Source organism: Bubalus kerabau, chromosome 6 (assembly GCF_029407905.1).
Source record: "Bubalus kerabau isolate K-KA32 ecotype Philippines breed swamp buffalo chromosome 6, PCC_UOA_SB_1v2, whole genome shotgun sequence".
NCBI classification, from domain to species: Eukaryota; Metazoa; Chordata; class Mammalia; order Artiodactyla; family Bovidae; genus Bubalus; species Bubalus kerabau.
Window position 1 is genome coordinate 110,478,415 of NC_073629.1, and position 22,453 is coordinate 110,500,867.

The window sequence follows — 22,453 nt, forward strand, 5'->3', positions numbered from 1 at the left end:
GACTGAAGCGACTAAGCAGCAACAATAGCCCTTAAATTCTATTTCCTGACCTATAAAACGGAAATAATACCTAATCTGCCTTTTTCATGAATCTTGTCAGGATCAAATCAGAACATAAACGATAGATAAAATTTACCAAGCTCTTACTACATCTTATAACAATTATTTTTATTTTTTAAACGTTACTGAAGTATAGTTGATTTACAATGTTGTGTTTAATTTCTGCTTTACAGCAAGGTGACTCAATTACACACATATCCGTTTTCATGTTCTTTTCCATTTTGGTTTATCACAGGATACTGAAAATAGTTCCTTGAGCTATACAGTAGGACCTTGTTGTTTATCCATCCTACATATAATAGTTGCCATCTGCTACCACACTCCAGTCCTTCCCGCTGCCAACCTGCTTCTTCCTTGGCAACCACAAGTCTGTTCTCTATGTCTGTGAGTCTGTTTCTGTTTTCTAGACATGTTCATTTGTGCTGTATTTTAGATTCCACATATAAGTGATATCACATGGCATTTGTCTCTTTAAAAAAAATTATTTACTTGGCTGTGCCAGGTCCTCACTGTAGCATGCAGGATTCTTGTAGTTGAGGTATGTGAACTCTCAGTTGCAGCATGTGGGATCCAGTTCCCTAACCAGGGATTAAACCCAAGCGATCTGCATTGGGAGAATGGAGTCTTAGCCGCTGGATCACCAGGGAAGTCCGTATCTTTTTCTGACTTACTTTGCTTACTATGATAATCTCTAGGTCCATCCATATTGCTACAAATGGCATTATTTTGCTCTTTTTAATGGCTGCATAATAACATAATATTATGTTACATATATGTAACATATCTTCTTTATATATATATATATACACACACATAATGGTTGAGTAATATTCCATGTATGAAGAAGTGAAGTGGAGTGGAGTGAAAGTCACTCAGTCGTTTCCGACCCTTTGCGACCCCATGGGCTGTAAAGTCCATGGAATTCTCCAGGCCAGAACACTGGAGTGGGTAGCCTTTCCCTCCTCCAGGGGAATCTTCCCAACCCAGGGATGGAACCCAGGTCTCCCACACCGCAGGTGGATTCTTTACCAGCTGACCACCAGGGAAGCCCATATATGTAACTCACATCTTCTTTATCCATTCAACTGCTGTTGGACATTTAGGTTGTTTCTATGCCTTGGATATTGTAAATAGTGCCGCTATGAATTAGGGGTTCATGTATCTTTTTGAATTATAGTTTTGTATGGGTACTCGCCCAGGACTGGGATTGCTAGATTATATGATAACTCTATTTTTAGTTTTTGAGGAACCTCCATACTGTTTTCCATAGTGGCGGCAACAATTTACATTCCCACCAATGCTGTAGGGGGTTCCTTTTCCTCCACACCCTCTCCAACAATGTGTAGGATGGCCATTTTGATGATGGTCATTCTGACTGGCCTGAGGTGATACCTCATCATAGTTTTGACTTGCATTTTTAATTAGTGATGTGGAGCAGGTTTTCATGTTTTCATCTATATGTCTTCTTTGGAAAAATGTCTATTTAGGTATTCTGTTTTTTTGAGTGGGTTTTTTTTTTTTGGTTATGCAATTGTAGGAGCTGTTTGTATATTTTGGAAATTAAGCCCCTGTTGGATGAATCATCTGCAAATATTTTCTTCCAGTCCGTAGGATGTCTTTATGTTTTAGTAGCAGAACTGGGATTGGAACTCACTCTGCTGTGCTATTTTGTTTCATTGATGTATCTATCCTTTTGTCAATAACATATACTGTCTTGATTACGATATTTTATAGTAAGCTTTGAAATCAGGTACTGTCAATCAGTTCTATGACTTTAATCTCCTTTAATATCATGTAGCTCTTCTGGGTATTTTTGTCTTTCCATATAAACTTCACAATCAGTTTCTTAATGTCCATAAAATAACTTGCTGAGATTTTGTTTAGAATTGTGCTAAATACATAAATTGAGAAGAACTAAGATCTTTATGACAATGAGTCTTCCTACCCATGTATAATAGAATATCTCTATTTAGATTTTCTTTTGGAGAAGGAAATGGCAACCCATTCCAGTATTCTTGCCTGGGAAATCCAATGGACAGAAGAGCCTTGCAGGCTATACAGTCCATGGGGTCACAAGAGTCAGGTACAACTTAGAGACTACACCACCAAACCACAGATTTTCTTTTTTTTTAAATCAAAGTTTTGCAGTTTCCTTCACATACATCTTATACATATTTTGTTAGATTCATACCTAAGTATTTCTTTTTTTTTTTTTTGGTGCTAATATATAAGACTACAATAATAGAAATGTTCAGTTCAGTCAGTTCAGTCGCTCAGTCATGTCCAACTTGCAACCCCATGAATTGCAGCACGCCAGGCCTCCCTGTCCATCACCAACTCCCGGAGTTCACTCAAAACTCACGTCCATCAAGTCGGTGACGCCATCCAGCCATCTCATCCTCTGTCGTCCCCTTCTGCTCCTGCCCCCAATCCCTCCCAGCATCAGAGTCTTTTCCAATGAGTCAACTCTTCACATGAGGTGGCCAAAGTACTGGAGTTTCAGCTTTAGCATCATTCCTTCCAAAGAAATCCCAGGGCTGATCTCCTTTAGAATGGACTGGTTGGATCTCCTTGCAGTCCAAGGGACTCTCAAGAGTCTTCTCCAACACCACACTTCAAAAGCATCAATTCTTTGGTGCTCAGCCTTCTTCACAGTCCAACTCTCACATCCATACATGACCACTGGAAAAACCATAGCCTTGACTAGACAGACCTCTGTTGGCAAAGTAAGGTCTCTGCTTTTCAATATGCTATCTACGTTGGTCATAACTTTCCTTCCAAGGAGTAAGTGTCTTTTAATTTCATGGCTGCAATCACCATCTGCAGTGATTTTGGAGCCCAGAAAAATCAAGTCTGACACTGTTCCCACTGTTTCCCCATCTGTTTCCCATGAAGTGATGGGACTGGATGCCATGATCTTTGTTTTCTGAACGTTGAGCTTTAAGCCAACGTTTTCACTCTCCTCTTTCACTTTCATCAAGAGGCTTTTGAGTTCCTCTTCACTTTCTGCCATAAGGGTGGTGTCATCTGCATATCTGAGGTTACTGATATTTCTCCCGGCAATCTTGATTCCAGCTTGTGCTTCTTCCAGCCCAGCGTTTCTCATGATGTACTCTGCATGTAAGTTAAATAAGCAGGGTGATAATATACAGCCTTGACATACTCCTTTTCCTATTTGAAACCAGTCTGTTGTTCCATGTCCAGTTCTAACTGTTGCTTCCTGGCCTGCATATAGGTTTCTCAAGAGGCAGGTCAGGTGGTCTGGTATTCCCATTTCTTGAAGACTTTTCCACAGTTTATTGTGAGCCACACAGTCAAAGGCTTTGCCATAGTCAATAAAGCAGAAATAGATGTTTTTCTGGAACTCTCTTGCTTTTTCGATGATCCAGTGGATGTTGGCAGTTTGATCTCTGGTTCCTCTGCCTTTTCTAAAACCAGCTTGAACATCTGGAAGTTCACGGTTCACGTATTGCTGAAGCCTGGCTTGCAGAATTTTTAGCATTACTTTAGTGTGGTTTTCATTAAAAAACAGAAAAATAGATCTGAGGAACAGAACTGATAGCCCCAAAACTGAATCACACAGTCAACTCATGTTTGACAGAGGAGCAAAGGCAATTCAATGGAAAAAGGACATTTTAAAAATATGGTGCTGTTAAACAAATGGATATCCACATGCCAAAGAAAAAAAAGAAGAAAAGAATCTGGACACAGATCTAAAACTTTTTTCAAAAACTAACTCAGGGTATTCCCTGGTGGTCCAGTGGTTAGGACTCTACACTATCACTGATGAGGGCCCAGGTTCAATCCCTGGTCAGGGAACTAAGATCCCACTAGACACACAGTATGGTCAAAAACCCCAACCAAAACAAACTCAAATGGCTCGTGAACCTCAACGTAAAATGCAAAGCTACTGAACTCCTAGTTCAAAACATAAGTGACCTTGATGATGATTTTTAAAAATTTATTTATTTTTAATTGGAGGATAACTGCTTTCCAATGTTGTGTTGATCTCTGGCATACAACGATGTGAATATATATGTATACTTATATATACATATGTCCCCTCCCACTTGAACTTCCCTCCCACACCCTATCCCATCCCAGCCCTCTAGGCTGTCACGGAGCACGGCACTGAGCTCCCTGTGTGACACAGCAACTTCCCGTTAGCTGTCTATTTTACATATGGTAATGTATTGTACCCCAGTGTTCATTGGTGATGACTTCTTAGGAGAAGCACATAGATACCAAAAGCACAACATAGTAAATAAAAAATTGATGTTTTCATTAAAAATAAAAACCTGTTCTACAAGAGAATGAATATACAAGCCATAGATTGAGAAATACATTCGCAAAACACATGTTTGATAAGGGGTTAATACTTAAAATACATAAAGAACTCATATAACTCAACAGGGAAAAACAAAATCCAATTAAAAAAATGGGCAGAGGATCTGAATAGATATTTTTTCCCAAAGAAGACATGCAGATGGATTACAGGCACATGAAAAGACACTCAACATCATTAATCACCAGGAAAATACAAGTCAAAACCACAATAAGACATCACCTCACATCTTAGAATGGCTATTATCAAAACACAAGGAATAACAAGTGTTGGCAAGACTGTGGAGAAAGGAAACCCTTGTGCACTATCGGTAGGAATGTAAACTGGTACATGTACCATGAAAAACAGAATGAAGATTCCTTTAAAAATTAAAACTGGAAGAACCACCAGCAATTCCACAACTGGATATTTATCTAAAGAAAAGGAAAACACTAACCTAAAAAGACATATCCACTCTCACGTTCATTGCAGTATTACGTACAACAGTCAAGATGTGGAAACAACCTAGGTGTCTACTGGATGAATGGATAAACAAAATGTGCTCTATACACAAAATGGAAAATCATTTAGTTATAAAAAGGGAAAGCTTGCCATCTGAAACATGGGTGGACCTTGAAAACATTATGCTAAGTGAAACAAATCAGACAGAGAAAGACAAAGGCCACATGACGTCATCTGTGTGTGGAATCTGAGAGAGAGAGAGAGAGAGAAAAACAAAACCCAAGCTCATAGATAACAGAGGAAACTGGTGGTTGCCAGAGGTGCACGCATGCTCAGTTGTGTCCGACTCTTTGTGATCCCATAGACCACAGCCTGTCAGGCTTCTCTATCCATGGAATTTTCAAGGCAGGAATACCAGAGTGGGTTGCCATTCCCTTCTCCAGGGGATCTTCCTGTCCAAGAAATCAAACCCAAGTCTCTTGCCTCTCACACACTGACAGGCAGATTCTTAATCACCATGTGTGTGCTCAGTCGCTCAGTTGCATCTGACTCTTTGCAGTCCCATGGACCGTAGCCTGCCACTCCTCTGTCCATGGAATATTCCAGGCAAGAATACTGGAGTGGTTGCCATTTCCTACTTAAGGGGATCTTCCCAACACAGGGATCGAATCCGAGTCTCTTGCCTCTCATGCACTAGCAGGCAGACTCTTCACCACTAGCGCCACCCGAGAAGCCCTCTTTACCACTATGGGAGCAGGCAAAATGAGCAAAGGGGATCACAAGTACAAACTTTCAGTTACAAAATAAGTAAGTCTTAGGGATGTAATGTACAACACGATGACTATAGTTTATAATACTGTACTGCATACTTGAAAGTAGAAAAAAAATAGACCTTAAACATTCTCATCACAAAAAATTTCTATGTTGACAGATGTTATTACCTCCTTATTGTGGAGGTAATATTTACAAATACTGAATCATGTTGTACATCTGAAACTAACATATATCAATTATATTTCAATTTAAGGAAAGTGCAATAAAATGATAATTTTTAAAAAGCTCGTCCATTTGTCATGTACTACTCACAAAACAACTGTTTATAACCAACCATATTAATTATCGTGATCAGGAAAGACGTTCCTAAGCATTTTACATCCTAACATGACACTCTGATCAATGTACAGATGTGTTAATGTACTTAAGTTAGTTGTTATTGTTCAGTTGCTAAGTTGTGTCCAACTCTTTGAGACCCCATGGATTACAGCACACCAGCTCCTCTGTTGGCCACTATCTCCTGGAGTTTGCTCAAACTCATGTCCATTGAGTTAGTAATGCTATCTGACCATCTCATCCTCTGTCACCCCCTTCTCCTTTTGCCTTCAATCCTTCCCAGCATCAATTTCTCTGGGGAAATCAGTTGAGGTTAGGCCAATATCTAACACATTATACTTTCTCCCATTTAACATAATGGCAAATAGTCTCCCAACTAGTGGTTGTGATGCAGAATGTCTGATTTTCAGCAACCTATTCTTAATTATTCCATGCTTTTAATAAGACATTTTGTTCTATTTCATTCAGATATTTTAGTTTTCTTTAGTGGGAGTTCTGAACCTAATAAAATAGCCTGCCTACTCTATACAGAAAAAATTCTATAGCTATTTAACATCTGTATTTTCATATAAACTGAGTGATCTGAGGACAGAGTTTGTGAGTGAGTGATATTTCTATCCCTAATACTTACGAGTGCCTCATATTAAGCCCCTTTTCGTGATTCCACAATTTCAGACCAATCTTCTAATTATTGTCTGGATACCCATATAGGCCACTGGAGGGAGAGAAGTTTGCTGCCTCATGACTAGTCAATATGAATCTGCTTGATGTTCTGGAAATAGTATTTTTCTTTGCAAATGATTAACTTAACATTATGATTTATATATCAGTTTCCTGTGAATTCTGGTTAGCATAAGTCAGTTCCTCATGGTGATGATGGTTTCTGGATGCCTGGAAAGACAAAGGGTCAGGATCTACAAAGTTAGGCACCAGACTTTGGACCACAGTGACCCTCTGTCAATGCTGTTGTTGTTTAGTCTCTAAGTTGTGTTTGACTCTTTGTGACTCCATGGATTGTAGCCCACCAGGTTCCTCTGCCCATGGGATTTCCCAGGCAAGAATACTGCAATGGGTTGCCATTTCCTTCTCCAGGGATCTTTCTGACCCAGGGATCAAACCTGTGTCTCCTGCTTGAAACCCGATCCTCTGTCATATTACTTTGTAAATTTGTTTCAGTAATCTGAATTTTCAAGTTTCACAGTAGCAAACACACTGTATGCTGCTGCTGCAGCTGCTAAGTCGCTTCAGTCGTGTCCGACTCTGTGCGACCCCAGAGACGGCAGCCCGCCAGGCTCCCCCGTCCCTGGGATTCTCCAGGCATGAACACTGGAGTGGGTTGCCATTTCCTGCTCCAATGCATGACAGTGAAAAGTGAAAGTGAGGTCGCTCAGTCGTGTCTGACTCTTCGCGACCCCATGGACTGCAGCCTACCAGGCTCCTGTACATAAAATGTTATATTCTGTTCCCATTTAATGTAGCATCATGAGCGTATCTTCGTATGTTATTGTGTAGTAACTAAGTTGTGTCTGACTGTTTTGTGACCCCATGGACTATAGCCTGCCAGACTCCTCTGTCCTCAGGATTTCCCAGGCAAGGATACTGGAGTGGGGTGCCATTTCCTTCTACAGGGGATCTTCCTGACGCAGGGACTGACCCTGTGTTTCTTACATTGGCAGGCGGATTCTTTACCACTGAGCCATCAGGGAAGCCCAAGGTCTTAATAACCATAATTTTAACAGCTATTTAATGACCCATTAAGTTGATGAACTACAACTGACCAAGCTTCACTCCAGGATATTTAGCTTGCTTCCAATTTTTCACTATTATAAACAATGAAACAAGCAACTGTAGTGGATATTCACAGGACTGTATGCCAAGCACAACACCATCATTTTCCTCTACCTCATGGCTACTCTCTTAAATACTGTACACTTTCCCAAGTACTAAAGATTACCTGCAGTTGATATGTTCTTACATGAACTTGCCCCACAATTGACTGGTCCAGGGACAGACACCAGAACCTAGAAAAACTAATAAGTAGTCCTTCCCCTGGGACTTTTTTTTAACTTGGGACTTAAACAACCTTCAGGCATTTCCTCCTCAGGGACTAAGGCTGTGAGATATAACAGCCATTGGAGATCAAATGTTCTGATGTGTAGAATAAGCCAATCAACAGTAGGATAAAACGGAAACTACATAGAGTAGAGCTACATGTACAGTGAAGTCAAAATAAGAGATGGAGTAGTAGTCTGATACCATGAGTTTCCAGTTCCAACTGCTCCAGATGTGAGCTCAGTTGCAAATCTGTTCTTCCTACTGCCACTCAACCTTCCTTAGATTCCATGAGTCAATAAACCCCTTTTGCTTTAATTAGTTTCAGTTTGATTTCTGTTATTTGCATGGATAAGCCTGGAGGGCAGTAGGCTAAACTCTTAACATATAAAGAGAGTAATATATTAAATTACTTCAACTGAAGTATGGTCTCAGATCTGAGTTCAAATTTCAGATCTAACGATCAGGGAAAAGGCACAACTTCTGACTCACTTGCCTATTAATTTTCTAAATGATATTTACGGCATACAACATGATAGTTTGATAGACCTGTGCACTGTGAACAGATTCTTCCTACCAAGTTAATTAACACATCCATCACCTCACATATTCACCTTTTTGCAAGGAGGGGAGGATTTAAAACACTGAAGTTCTACACTCTTAGCAAATTTCAATTACACAACACAGTATAATGAATTCTAGTCACTATGGTATACATTAATCTGCAGATCTTACTCACAGTACAATCTTATTCATCTTAAAGTATGTACACTTGTACCAACCTTTCCCTATTTCCTTCATGCCCTGACAACCATTTTTCTATTTTTTTTTTTAAAGACTCCACATGTGAGTGTTACCAAGCAGTATCTGTCTTTGTCTTATTATACTTAGCTCATTGACATCTAGGCTCATCCATGGTCAGAAGTAACAGGATTTCCTTCTTTTTCAAAGGTTGAACAATATTCCACTGTGTGTGTGTGTACACACATACCACATTTTGTTTCAATTCATCCACTGATGGACATTTAAGATAGTTTCCATACCTTGGCTACTGTGAATGCTGCAATGAACAGTCAAGTACAGATATTGGTTCAAGATAATGGTTTCATTTCCTTTGGATATATACTCAGAAGTGGGACTGCTGGGACACATGGCAGCTCTATTCTTTGTCTCTTAATATTGGAATATAGTTGATTAGCAATGTTCTAGAGGAAATGGCAACCCACTCCAGTGTTCTTGCCTGGAGAATCCCAGGGACAGCGGAGCCTGGTGGGCTGCCATCTATGGGGTCACACAGAGTCGGACACTACTGAAGTGACTTAGCAGCAGCAGCAGCAGCAGCAACGTTCTGTTAGTTTCAGATGCACAGCAAAGTGATTCAGCTACACATATACATCCATCTATTACTTCTTAAATTCTTTCCCCATTTAGAATATTGCAGAGTTTCCTGTGCTATACAGTAGGTCCTTGTTGGCTATTTTAAATATAGCGACATGTATGTGTCAATCCCAAACTCCAAATTTATCCCTCCCCCTACTCTTCCCCAGCTGGTAAAGGAGCATATGGTAGCTCTAGTTTAAATTTCTTGAGGAACCTCCATACAGTTTTCCACAGTGGCTGTACCAGTTTATGTTACCATCGACAGTGTATAAGGGTTCTCTTTTCTCCACACTCACACTGGCATTTATCATCTTGTCTTTTTGATAAAATGTCACCCCAACAGGTATGAGGTTATATCTCATTGTGGTTTTGATTCGCATTTCCATGATAACTGGTAATGCTGAGCACCTTTTATGTACTGGTTGGTCATTTGCATGCCTTCTTTGGAAAAATGTCTATTCCAAGTCCTTTGCCCATTTTTCAATCAAGTTATTTTCTGCTATTGAGTTGTAAGAGCTTCTTGTATATACTGGATATTAACCCTTTATCAGATACGTGGTTTGCAAATATTTTCTCTCATTCTATAAAGTTTCCTTTTGTTAATGATTTTCTTTGCTAAGCAGAGACTTATTTTGATATAGTCTTACCCACTTATTCTTGCTTTTGTTGCTTTAACTTGGTTTTTGGTATTAAGCTAAAAAAAAAATCACTGTCAAGACCAATCTCAAGAAGCTTAGGTGTTATGGAGTAAAACTTCTAGTTTTATGGTTTCAGGTATTCTGTTAGTCTTTGATCCATTTTAATGTTTATATATGGTATAAGCTAGGATCTAGTTTCATTCTTTTGCATATGGCTATCCAGTTTTCCCAACACCATTTGTTGTACAGACTATCCTTTCCCCGCTGTGTACTTTTTGCTCCTTTTTCAAAAACTGAGTAGATATGCATGGGTTTATTTTTAGGCTCACATTGATCTATATGCCTATTTTTATGCCAATACCACAGTATTATTATATTGCTTTGTAATATAGTTTGAAATCACCAAGTGTGATGCCTCCAGCTTTGCTCATCTTTCTCAAGATTGTTTTAGCTATTGGGGGTCTTCTGTGGTATTGCTTTTTCTATTTCTGTAGAAAATGCCCTGTGATTTATTTTTTTGCCATTGCAATTTTGATACGGACTGCACTGAATCTGTAGATAACTCTGAATAGTGTGGACTTTTAAACAATATTAATTCTTCCAATCCATGAGCATAGAGTATCTTTCCATAAGCATTTTATTGTTTTTGATGCTACTGTAAATGGGATTTTTAAAAATTCTATCATTTTGATAGTTGTTAGTACATAGAAATATACTAGGCTTTGTATATTGATTTTGTGTCATGCAACTCTACTAAATTCAATTATTATTTCCAACAGTTTTTCACAATTTAGAGTTTTCTATATATAATAGCACATCATCTGCAAATACAGTTTTACTCCTTCCAGTCCAGTAAGAATGCCTTTTCTACTCTTTTTCTTACCTAATTGTTTTGGCTAGGTTGTCCAGCACTGTTGTTATTTTTAAAGGTATAAAAGTCAATTTTCTCTTTTACTTATTTATTTGTGGCTACACCGGGTCTTTGTTGCTTTGCTTGGGTTTTCTTTACTTGCAGTGAGCAGAGGCTCCTTTTCATGGTGTGTGGGCTCCTCACTGTGGTGGCTTCTTTTGTGGCAAAGCACAGGCTCTAGCCACACCGGCTTTGGCAGTTGCAGCACACAGGCTCAGGAGCTGCGGCTCAAGGGCCCTAGAGTGTGCGGGCTTCAGTAGTTGTGGCATGTGGGCTTACATGCTCTGCAGCGTGTGGAATCTTCCTAGACCAGGGATCGAACCCATGTGCCCTGCACTGGCAGGCAGATTCTTATCCACTGTGCCATCAGGTAAGTCCCCAGCACTAAGTTGAAAAAAAGTGTTGACATAGGCATTCTTGTCTTGTTCCTGATCGTAGAAGAAAAGCTTTCAGTTTTTCACATTGACTATGATACTAGCTGTGGACTTTGGCAAATATGGCCTTTATAATGCTGCAGTACATTCAGTTACCTTATTTTAAAAATGAGATAAAATGATCTATATATTCTAGATGTGCCAGGCACAGAAGTCATTAAAAAAAGCAGTAATTCTTCAATAAATATTAATAAACTCCTAAAACATGTCATATAAATATGCTAAGGAAATTTCTCTGCATCAAGCACCTACTGTTTTATTTGGGGGAACTAGAAAGGGAAACTGGCATACAGAAATTTTCCCTCAGACAAATGTCACAAATAGACCTACCACCAGGTCAAAGGACAGGAACAGAAACATATTTCTGACTTGGTATATTCTGCCAAACTGGCATATGAACACATTACTTTCACTAGATTTCTTTCTCTCCTATGCCCTCTCTAGCATTAGGCATTACAACTTTTGAAAATCTTTTATATGTTACAAAAAAAAACCCCGCCTTCTGCTGTTTTATTTACATGTGATAACCATCAAGATAGGCTTTAAAATGTTTTATTATTCTATAGTCATTATTCTCTCATGAAACTCATTGCACCCACAATTTTTTTTAAAAATCAGAAATATAAAAGGTCATTTATCTATTCTATTTATTGAACCAGTATTATGTTCAAGGTCTTATAGATACATGAATTAATAAGTCACAATTACTTTACTGAAGTAGTTCATAATATAATGGGGGATATCCCCAAATTACAACAATAATAACAGAAACATACACAGAGCATTATATATGTGATATACATTTGGTGATTTCTTACAACATAACTTTTGAATCAGGTACTATATTATAATGAGGAAACTGAAGCACAATGAGCACATGTTTTAAAAAAACATGTTCACAGGAAGAAAATGGCAAAGCTAGGATTTGCAAATAAGTAGTCTGATTTCAGAGCCTGCAGTTTTCATCAGCATTACACTACAAACTAACATTTGCTGAAAGGCTATCATTCATCAAGTCATTTATTTCCTGACTCATAAATGTGTTCAACAAATATTTACTGTATATTAAGTGCCAGGCATTGTTCAGGTGAATAGTAATTTTAATAAATACGATAAAGACCTGATCCTCATGAAGATTTTACAGGGGGGAGGATATATTATACTATATTTCTTTTTTGCCAGTTAGGTAATAATAACTGCTATAAAAAATGAGTGTGTGTGCTCAATTGCTCAGTTGTGTCCGACTCTTCACAGCCCCATGGACTGTAGCCCACCAGGCTCCTCTGCCCATGGAAGCTATACAAAATAAGATGGGTTAAGGGGATAGACAGTATGTGTGTGGAAGGGGGTAGCTAGCCATATTAGGTCTGTCAAAAAAGTCCTCTTTGAAAAGGCGACAAGTAGGCAGAAAACCTGGTCAATACCGAAATCAGACTGATTATATTCTTTGCAGCCGCAGATGGAGAAGCTCTATACAGTCAGCAAAAACAAGGCCAGGAGCTGACTGTGGCTCAGATCATAAACTCATTGCCAAATTCAGACTTAAATTGAAGAAAGTAGGGAAAACCACTACCATCCAGGTATGACCTAAATCAAATCCCTTATGATTATACAGTGGAAGTAACAAATAGATTCAAGGGATTAGATCTGACAGACAAAGTGCCTGAAGAACTATGGATGGAGGTTTGTAACACTGTACAGGAGGCGGTGATCTAAACCATCCCCAAGAAAAAGAAATGCAAAATGGTTGTCTGAGGAGGCCTTACAAATAGTTGAGAAATGAAGAGAAGAGAAAGGCAAAGAAGAAAAGGAAACATATATCCATTTGAATGCAGAATTCCAAAGAATAGCAAGGAGAGATAAGTAAGCGTTCCTCAGTGATCAATGCAAATAAACAGGAAAACAATAGAATAGAAAAGACTAGAGATCTCTTCAAGAAAATTAGACATACCAAGGGAACATTTCATGCAAAGATGGGCACAATAAAGGACAGAAATGGTATGGACCTAACAGAAGCAGAAGATATTAAGAAGAGAGGGCAAGAATACACAGAAGAACTGACCTAGATAAGCAGGATGATGTGATCACTCACCGAGAGCCAGACATCCTGGAATGCAAAGTCAGGTAGGCCTTAGGAAGCATCACTATGAACAAAGCTAGTGGAGGTGATGGAATTCCAGTTGAGCTATTTCAAATCCTGAAAGATGATGCGGTGAAAGTGCTGCACTCAATATGCCAGCAAATTTGGAAAACTCAGCAGTGGCCACAGGACTGGAAAAGGTCAGTTTTCATTCCAATCCCAAAGAAAGGTAATGCAAAAGAATGCTCAAACTACTGCACAATTGCACTCATCTCACATGCTAATAAAGTAATGCTCAAAATTTTCCATGCCAGGCTTCAACAGTATGTGAACTGTGAACTTCCAGATGATCAAGCCGGATTTAGAAAAGGCAGAGGAATCAGAGATCAAACTGCTAACATCCACTGGATCATTAAAAAAAAGCAAGAGAATTCCAGAAAACATCTATTTCTGTTTCATTGACTACACTAAAGGCTTTGACTGTGTGGATCACAACAAACTATGGAAAATTCTTCAAGCGATGGGAATACCAGACCACCTGACCTGCCTCCTGAGAAACCTGTATGCAGGGCAAGAAGCAACAGTTAGAACCAGACATGGAACAACAGACTGGTTCAAAATTGGGAAAGGAGTACATAAAGGCTGTATACTGCCACCCTGCTTATTTAACTTATATGCAGAGTACATTATGCCAAATGCTGGGGTGGATGAAGCACAAGCCAGAATCAAGACTGCCGGGAGAAATACCAATAACCTCAGATATGCAGATGACACCACTCTTACGGCAGAAAGCAAAAACGAACTAAAGAGGCCCTTGATTAAAGTGAAAGAGGAGAGTGAAAAAGCTAGCTTAAAATTCAACATTCAAAAAACTAAGATCATGGCATCTGGTCCCATCACTTCATGGCAAATAGATGGGAAAACAATGGAAACAGTGACAGACTTTATTTTCTTGGGCTCCAAAATCACTGCAAATGGTGACTGCAGCCATGAAATTAAAAAAACGCTTGATCCTTGGAAGAAAAGCTATGACAAACCGAGACAGCGTATTAAAAAGCAGAGATATTACTTTACCAACAAAGGTCTGTCTAGTCAAAGCTATGGTTTTTCCAGTAGTCATGTATGGATGTGAGAGTTGAACTACAAAGAAGCTCAGTGCTGAAGAACTGATGCTTCAGAACTGTAGTGTTGAAAAGACTCTTGAGAGTCCCTTAGACTGCAAGGAGATCAAACCAGTCAATCCTCAAGGAAATCAGTTCTGAATATTTATTGGAAGGACTAATGCTGAAGCTGAAGCTCCAATACTTTGGTCACCTGATGCAAAGAACTGACTCACTGGAAAAGACCTTGATGCTGGGAAAGATGGAAGGCAGGAGGAGAAGGGGGTGACAGAGAATGAGATGGTTGGATGACATCACTGACTCAATGGACATGAGTTTGAGCAAGCTCTGGAAGTTCGTGATGGATAGGGAGGCCTGGTGTGCTGCAGTCAATGGGGTTGCAAAGAGTTGGACATGACTGTGAGACTGAACTGAACTGAGGTAGAAAACAGAAGTGAGATAAAAAGTCATGTATTATAGATAGCTGAAAGAGTAGTCCAGGCAAAGGAAAAATCAAGTATAAAGCAAAAAGCTTGCCTGGTAGTCAATGAACAGCAAAGAGACCATTCTGCCTGGAGCAAAGTGAACAAGAGAGAATAGTAGGAGATGAGGTCAGAAAGATAACGGGAGATCAGATCACACGGGATTTGCAAGCCATGATGAGGTCTTTGGATCTGATTATAATATATGAGAAATCAACAATGGGTTCTGAATCTAGAAGCATTATGATCTGACTTAAACTTTTCTAAACAATCACTCTAACTGCTGTCTGAAAAATTACACATAAAAGCACAAGCAAAGAGACCAGTTAGTAGGCCAGTCAACTTTCCAGGCAAAAGATAATGTTGGCTAGGGCAGCAGTGGTAGCAGCTATGGGAATGATGTCAATGTGGAAAATATTTAGACAAGAGACCTAGTGGGAACTGCTAATGGATTAGGTGTGGGGTATGAAAGAAAAGAGCTCTAAAAGCTTTTTGGTCTAAGCAACTAAAAGAATTTGAAATGTCACATACTGATAGGAAAAACTCAGGAATAACAGAAAGTTTTGAGAAGAAATCAAGAGGATTTTTAGGACACTTTAAGAGGTATAGGCTGGAGATGTAGATATGACAGTCCTTGGCATATTAGTGGCTTTTGAAACCACTGAACCAGAGGCGATCACCCGAACTGTGGCAGGATACAGAAGAATATTAATAAATCCTGAGAAACTCCCAATGTTTAGAGACTGGGAGATGAAGATGAAACAGCAAAGGAAGAAGAAAAGTGATAGCCAATAAGGTTGGAGAAGGACCTAGAGAATGTGGTAGCCAGGAAGACAAGTGGAATAGCAGTGTTTCGAGAAGGAAGCAATGTAATAAAATATGGTTGAAGAGACAAAATTAAGATTTGGGAACTGACTAGTGGATTTAACTGGCTTCCCTGGTGGCTCAGATGGTAAAGAATCCACCTGCAATGCAGGAGACCTGGGTTCGATCCCTCGGTTGGGAAGATCCCCTGGAGAAGTTAAGGGGAGACAGCTACCCACTTCAGTATTCTGGCCTAGAAAATTCTACGGACAGAGGAGCCTGGCAGGTTACAGTCCATGTGGTTTCAAAGAGTCAGACACAACTGAGTGACTTTCACTGGACTTAACGAGTAATTTGCTGACTTTGATAAGAGCAATTTTAGCAAAGGGTTGGGAACAAAAACCTGACTCTTTGTGAAGTTCAAAAAGAATGCTCTGGGGGTACTTCCCTGGTGGTCCAGTGTTTAAGATTTCCCATTCCACTGTGTGGAGGTTCAATCCCTGGTCAAGGAACTAAGATCTCATATGCCACAAGGCATGGACAGAAAGAAAGAAAGAGAAAAAAGAATGCCCTGAATCTGATCAAGCTTTTAGGTCCTGGTTCAAAATTGAGAAAGGAGTACGTCAAGGCTGTATACTGTCACCCTGCTTATTTAACTTAAATGCAGAGTACATCATGCGAAATGTCGGGCTAGATGAATCACAAGCCGGAATCAAGACTGCCGGGGAGAAATATCAATAATCTCAGATATGCAGATGACACCACCCTATGACAGAAATCAAAGAGGAACTAAAGAGCCTCTTGATGAAGGTGGAAGAGGAGAGCAAAAAAACCGGCTTAAAAGTGAACATTTCAAAACGAAGATCACGGCATCTGGTCCCATCACTTTATGGCAAATAATGGGGAAACAATGGAAACAGTGGCAGATTTTATTTTGGGGGGGCTCCAGAATCACTGTGGACAGTGACTACGGCCACAAAACTGAAAGATGCTTACCCTCTGGAAGAAAAGCTATGACAAACCTAGACAGCATTTTAAAAAGCAGACACATCACTTTGCCAACAAAGGTCCGTATAGTCAAAGCTATGGCTTTTCCAGTAGTCATGTATGGATGTGAGAGGTGGACCAAAAAGAAGGGTGAATGTCAAAGAATTGATGCTTTTGAACTGTGGTGCTAGAGCAGACTCTTGAGAGTCCCTTGGATAGCAAGGAAATCAAACCAGTCAATCCTAAAGGAAATCAACCCTGAATACTCATCGGAAGAACTGATGCTGAAGCTGAAGCTCCAATACTTTGGCCACCTGATGCGAAAAGCTGACTCATTCGAAAAGACCCTGATGCTGGGAAAGACTGAGGGCAGGAGAAGAAGGGAGCAACAGAGGATGAGATGATTGGGTGGCATCATTGACTCAATGGACATGAGTTTGAGCAAACTCTGGGAGATAGTGAAGGACAGGGGAGTCTGGCGTGCTGCCACAAAGAGTTGGACTCGACTTAGCGACTGAACAACAACAAAAGTTTACAGTAAACTTGGAGAAACATGTTAAATTATACCATGAAGACAGAACTAGCCAAATCAAGACTGTGAGTAAGTCTAAAAGCACAATCTATACATTGTAAAGGGGGAAAGGGTAGAAACCTTACAAATTAAGAGATACTTAAAACATGTAACAATCATTTACAATGTGGGGAATTTATTTGGATCCTGATTCAAAAATGAAATATATTTTTAAAAAGCAAACTGTTAAGAAAATAAAGTATAATATCTGAGACAAGCTGAAACAACACTGACTAGATATTTGACATAAATGATTGCGCTGTTACTATTCTGCTGTAAGAATGGTACTGTGGCTTATTTAAAGAGTACATATCTCTCATTTCTTGGCTGCATCTCACAGCTTGTGGGATCTTAGTTCCCCAACCAGGTATTGAACCCATGCCCCCAACAGTGGAAACCCAGAATCTTAATCACTGGGGAAGTTCCCTCTATCTCTCTCTTTAAAAATATATATATATATATATTTATTTATTTTTGGCCGTGTTGGGTCTTCATTGCTTTGTACTGGCTTTCTCTAGTTGGGTGAGCAGAAGCTATTCTTAGTTGCAGCGCACAGGTTTCTCATTTTGTTGGCTTCTCTTGTTGCAGAGCATGGGCTCTTGGAGTGCAGATTTCAGCAGTGGCAGGTCTTGGGCTCTAGAGCACGGGCTCAGTAGCTGAGGAGCACAGATTTAGTTGCTCCGCAGCATGTGGAATCTTCCCATAAGAGGATTTGAACCTGTGTCCCCTGCACTGGCAGGCAGATTCTTTAACACTGAGCCACCAGGGAAGTCCCCTATATCTCTTATAGATATACTTAGCAGATATTTATAAATGAAATATTATGCCCAGAATACACTTCAAAAAATACAGGAGAGAGGAAAGTAGAATGGACATGATTGGATACGGGTTGATGAATGTTGGGTTTGGGTGATGGGTATATGGGAGTTTATTACAGTTCTGCCTATACACCCTCAATCTTCTATAGTAAAATGTCTTACAAATTAGGAAGTGAAGAATGTTATTTCCTTTGCATACTGAATCTCTTTACTATGCCATTATACAGATAAAGAAATTAAGGTTAAGGAAGATTAAATGTACTACCCAAAATCACAGTTAATTCCTTTTAACAGATTTTATTTTTTAGAGTAGTTGTGGGTTCACAGTAAAACTGAGCAGAAGGCAGAGATGGCCTATATGCCTCCTACCCCCACCTATGCACAGCCTTCCCAACTATCAATATCCCCACATCAGCGTGTTACATTTGTTCCAATAGATGAACCTGCAATGGCACATCATTATTATGTTAATTTGAGAGCCAGGATTTGTCTCCAAAACCCATGCTTTCTACACTATGTTACACAGTCAATTTTATTCTGTTATCATTATTTTGCTTGATACTTTTTATACAAACTGGTAAAAATAAAAATTCTGTTTCATGAATAAGCAATGTAAGAGAACTCTATTGACTATAAAACCATCAATTCAAAGTATTAAAAAAAAAAGTTAATGTATATTAATGGAAGAAATAATTCTGTCAATACAATAAATTAAACTTCCACTGAAGCATATTTTAGTTATTTAACAAATACATATATTGTCCACTAGAGTTAAAAATGTAATTACATAGAAATAAAGAGCACTACCAGGAATTTCTACCCCAAACTTTTCTTCTGGTAGCTATATCAAGTATTGGCTAAATAACAACTAACCACATAAACCTCAAACTATACATTTTCAAAGCATATGTGTGTGGTGTTCACTGACCTAAGAATTTAACACGTTCTACTTGTGAATCCAAAGCTAAATTACAGCCTACAGCAAATGTGACTGATGAAAAATAAGCATGAACAACAACAAAAATAAATAAAAATAAGCAATTAACAAATCAGAATCAACTATAGCCTATTATCAAATTATGGATTTTCACTGGGAACTTTTACTTCCATATTCATGGGATACTTCATTTTAACAATTCTACTTCTAGGAATTTATCCTAAAGCAATCAATGGACCACCATACAAAGATCTATATATTAGGATACTTACCAAAGTTTCAGTTAGAATTTTATTTAAAAAATGGAAAAAATCTAAATGCCATCAGTTAAGACTGACTAATAATATAAAATTAAATGCTAGAATTCGTTGGTGGTCCATTGGTTAAGACTCTGTGCTTTTACTGCCAAAGGTTCAATCCCTGGTCCAGGAACTATGAACCCATAAGCCAAATGGCATGGCAAAAAAAAAAAAAAAATACAAATTTAAAAATTAAATGCTATGCATTAGTAAAACTAATATTGCTACATAGATATAAGTAATGATAAGAAAAAATATCCATGATACATAACTGAGTAGAAAAAGCAGGTTAAAAACTGTTAATATGATGATGAATAGACATATAAGAAAATATACAAGAAAAAATTAACAATGGTTTTCTCTGGATTATAAGATCATATTATTTTCATTTCTATTCTAGATTTTCCTATACTGTTTGCTTTTAAAAAAACAATAAACATATACTTTTATAATCAGGAAAAGTTTTCTATTTTTGTTTTGAAAAAATATATATATTGTGTTGACTTCAAAACTTGACATAATTAAATGTCTGTTTACTAGTTAAATCCACAAGGCATGAGATTTTAATAACTTCCTATCTACTAATTCTACCTATTTTTTCAATGAACCTGTACAAACACAGTGTACTCATATCAGATTACATTTATTATATTCACTGTAGCTAAATCAGCACTCTAGAACATTCAGACTGTTCAGGGTTAAATTTCTCAGATGCCATATGGGGAACCATTTTTTCAAAGACATTCCCCTACCACGCCGCCCCCCTCTCCCCCACCCCTTCAGAAAACAAACGGTCCATGCACTATGGAAATGCCTTGAGATTTATTTTATAATTAAAGTTTGGATAACTTTTGAAAAACTTATTATCACCCAAGCAAAAATTTAGAAAAATTTGAGTAATTTTATGTCAAATATACAGATAGATAGCAAGTCCCAATTCAGAAGCTAGAAGTTTCTTCAAACAAAAGGACTTCATTGCTAAGATATAAGCCTATTTTGCAATCTATTCTTCAACTTTTTTAAAATTGAGAGATACACTACTGAACTTCTGCTGTTAGATTTAGAAATCAGTTAAAACATCAAATATTGGTAATGACTCAAAAGGAGCATTATGTAAGCCTACAGTTGAGAACATTTTCTTGCAAAAATGAAAAATACAAAAATATCCCATGTCTATATTCTACAGATATATTCTGATTTCTCAAGAACTCAATAATTTAGAAATAATGTAGGAAAAACTGGCTGAGATAAAACAAAGAATTCTTCCCTATGATTTCATTAAACTAACATTCTAGATTAATGTATATAATATTTTATTGCAACCAAATCACAAAGAGCCCACATTTAAGACATAAGAGAAAGCATCAGTTGTGTGACAAGATTTTGCTAACTCTCAACAGTCTTTTTTTTTTTTAAAGCAATTGGGTAGCCAACGAAAGTCATTAATATTAAAAACACAGATAATGGCAGAAAACTACAGAACCTCCAAACACAGAAAGGCTGTTCATGTATCCTAACAGCATAACCACTATGGTTGAAACACCACACAATATTCTTTCTCACATCTGTTTTGTTAATGAGCCAAGAATGAGGGTCTATTGAGTATCCCAGACAACTGAATGAGAAGCAGGAATGTCTGGTGAATGCTGTTCATCCCAACAAACCAAGACTAAACAGGTTTGGAAAGAATACTTTTCTTAAATAAATTATCTTTTTAGTTTTACCTTCCTGAAAACAGATCACTTGTCTTTTTCTCCCAATCCATTAAAACAAAACAAAACTACACATAAATTAGTTAAAATCCTAGTTTTAAGTATTATAAGCAAAAACACGTTACTTTATTTTTTCAGATTCATATAATTATTTATTGACTTTCAACTATGTAACATGACAAGGCAGCCCTCTTTTTTTTCTTTTTTAAAAAATTTTACTGGAGTATACTTGCTTTATAAGACTACAACTTCGTTTTAGATTATGAAATACTTAATTCATCTTTCAAGGAGATCCTCAAATATTTTACTTAAGACTATGAAACCCAATGTGAAGAAAGATGGCTGTGATATAAAATAAGATAGTATTCAATTAGAACCCAAGATTATGACAATTTGGCAAGAATTTTATCCTGAGGCAGGGTTTTTCCACATACAACAGAGAACGTTTCCAGAAATGTTCCCTTTACAGGGCCTCTGGCCTCTCAAACAAATGTAATGTTCCCACTGGAAAATAATAAATTAAGTCTAAATTATCAAATTATTACATACAATTCTCTGAAGGAGCAAAAATAGCATTTAGAAACTATTTTATTCATTCTAACCACTTTCCTAAATTATTTAGCTAAAAAAAAAATCTTTAACACATTTATTAACTTGGAATTTGGTTTAAAACTTTAAAGATTATACCAAGGTGATGAAATCAGGATAATTTTTAAAGTCTCATCATGCTGACTGGATTACATTTGAAGATTTCATATGTTTCCCACCCCCCCTACCCTTTACTTTTAATTTTAAGTCTTTGTTTAGAAGAAAACAGTTGTTTCTTGTTTCCTTTTCAGTTTTCCCTCAGGGTCTTCCATCACTGTCAGAGGAATTAAATTCTAAAACAAAAATCAAAATAATCTTGTACATTTTTATAAGTCCCAATACCAGTCAAGAGCAGCAAATACTAGGGAAAAAACATTAGAATGGCCACTTCAGGGCAGCACTAGCTAAATTTTTCAATGTTTCCTCTAGACAGAGCAGCATCTTATCTTCTTCGAGACAAAACTCTACAAGTGAGAAAAACCATATAACAATAAAAACATTTCCCAAGCAATTAAAGAAATACTAAACTGAGAACCTAATGGCATTATATACTTCAGTACTTTAAATCCACAACTTTCATTCATCTTATTCAAACTTAGCTTCCATACATCCTTTGAAATTTGTTCTCAAATGACTTTTCTTGATTTTTATCACATAAGAAATGCAGAGTCCTAAAAAAACTACATTCAAACAGGAAATCAAGAA

The 22,453-nt window shown here is 37.9% G+C and overlaps 1 protein-coding gene and 1 non-coding gene across 2 annotated transcripts in view; one reads left to right on the forward strand and one right to left on the reverse strand.

Moving 5' to 3' along the window:
• Positions 1–22,453, reverse strand: part of AGO3 (argonaute RISC catalytic component 3) — a 119,235-nt gene that overhangs the window by 93,950 nt on the left and 2,832 nt on the right. The gene's annotated exons all lie outside the window — the stretch shown is intronic.
• TRNAD-AUC (transfer RNA aspartic acid (anticodon AUC)) lies at positions 3,807–3,879 on the forward strand. The gene has a single exon. It is a non-coding gene; the product is annotated as a tRNA-Asp (tRNA).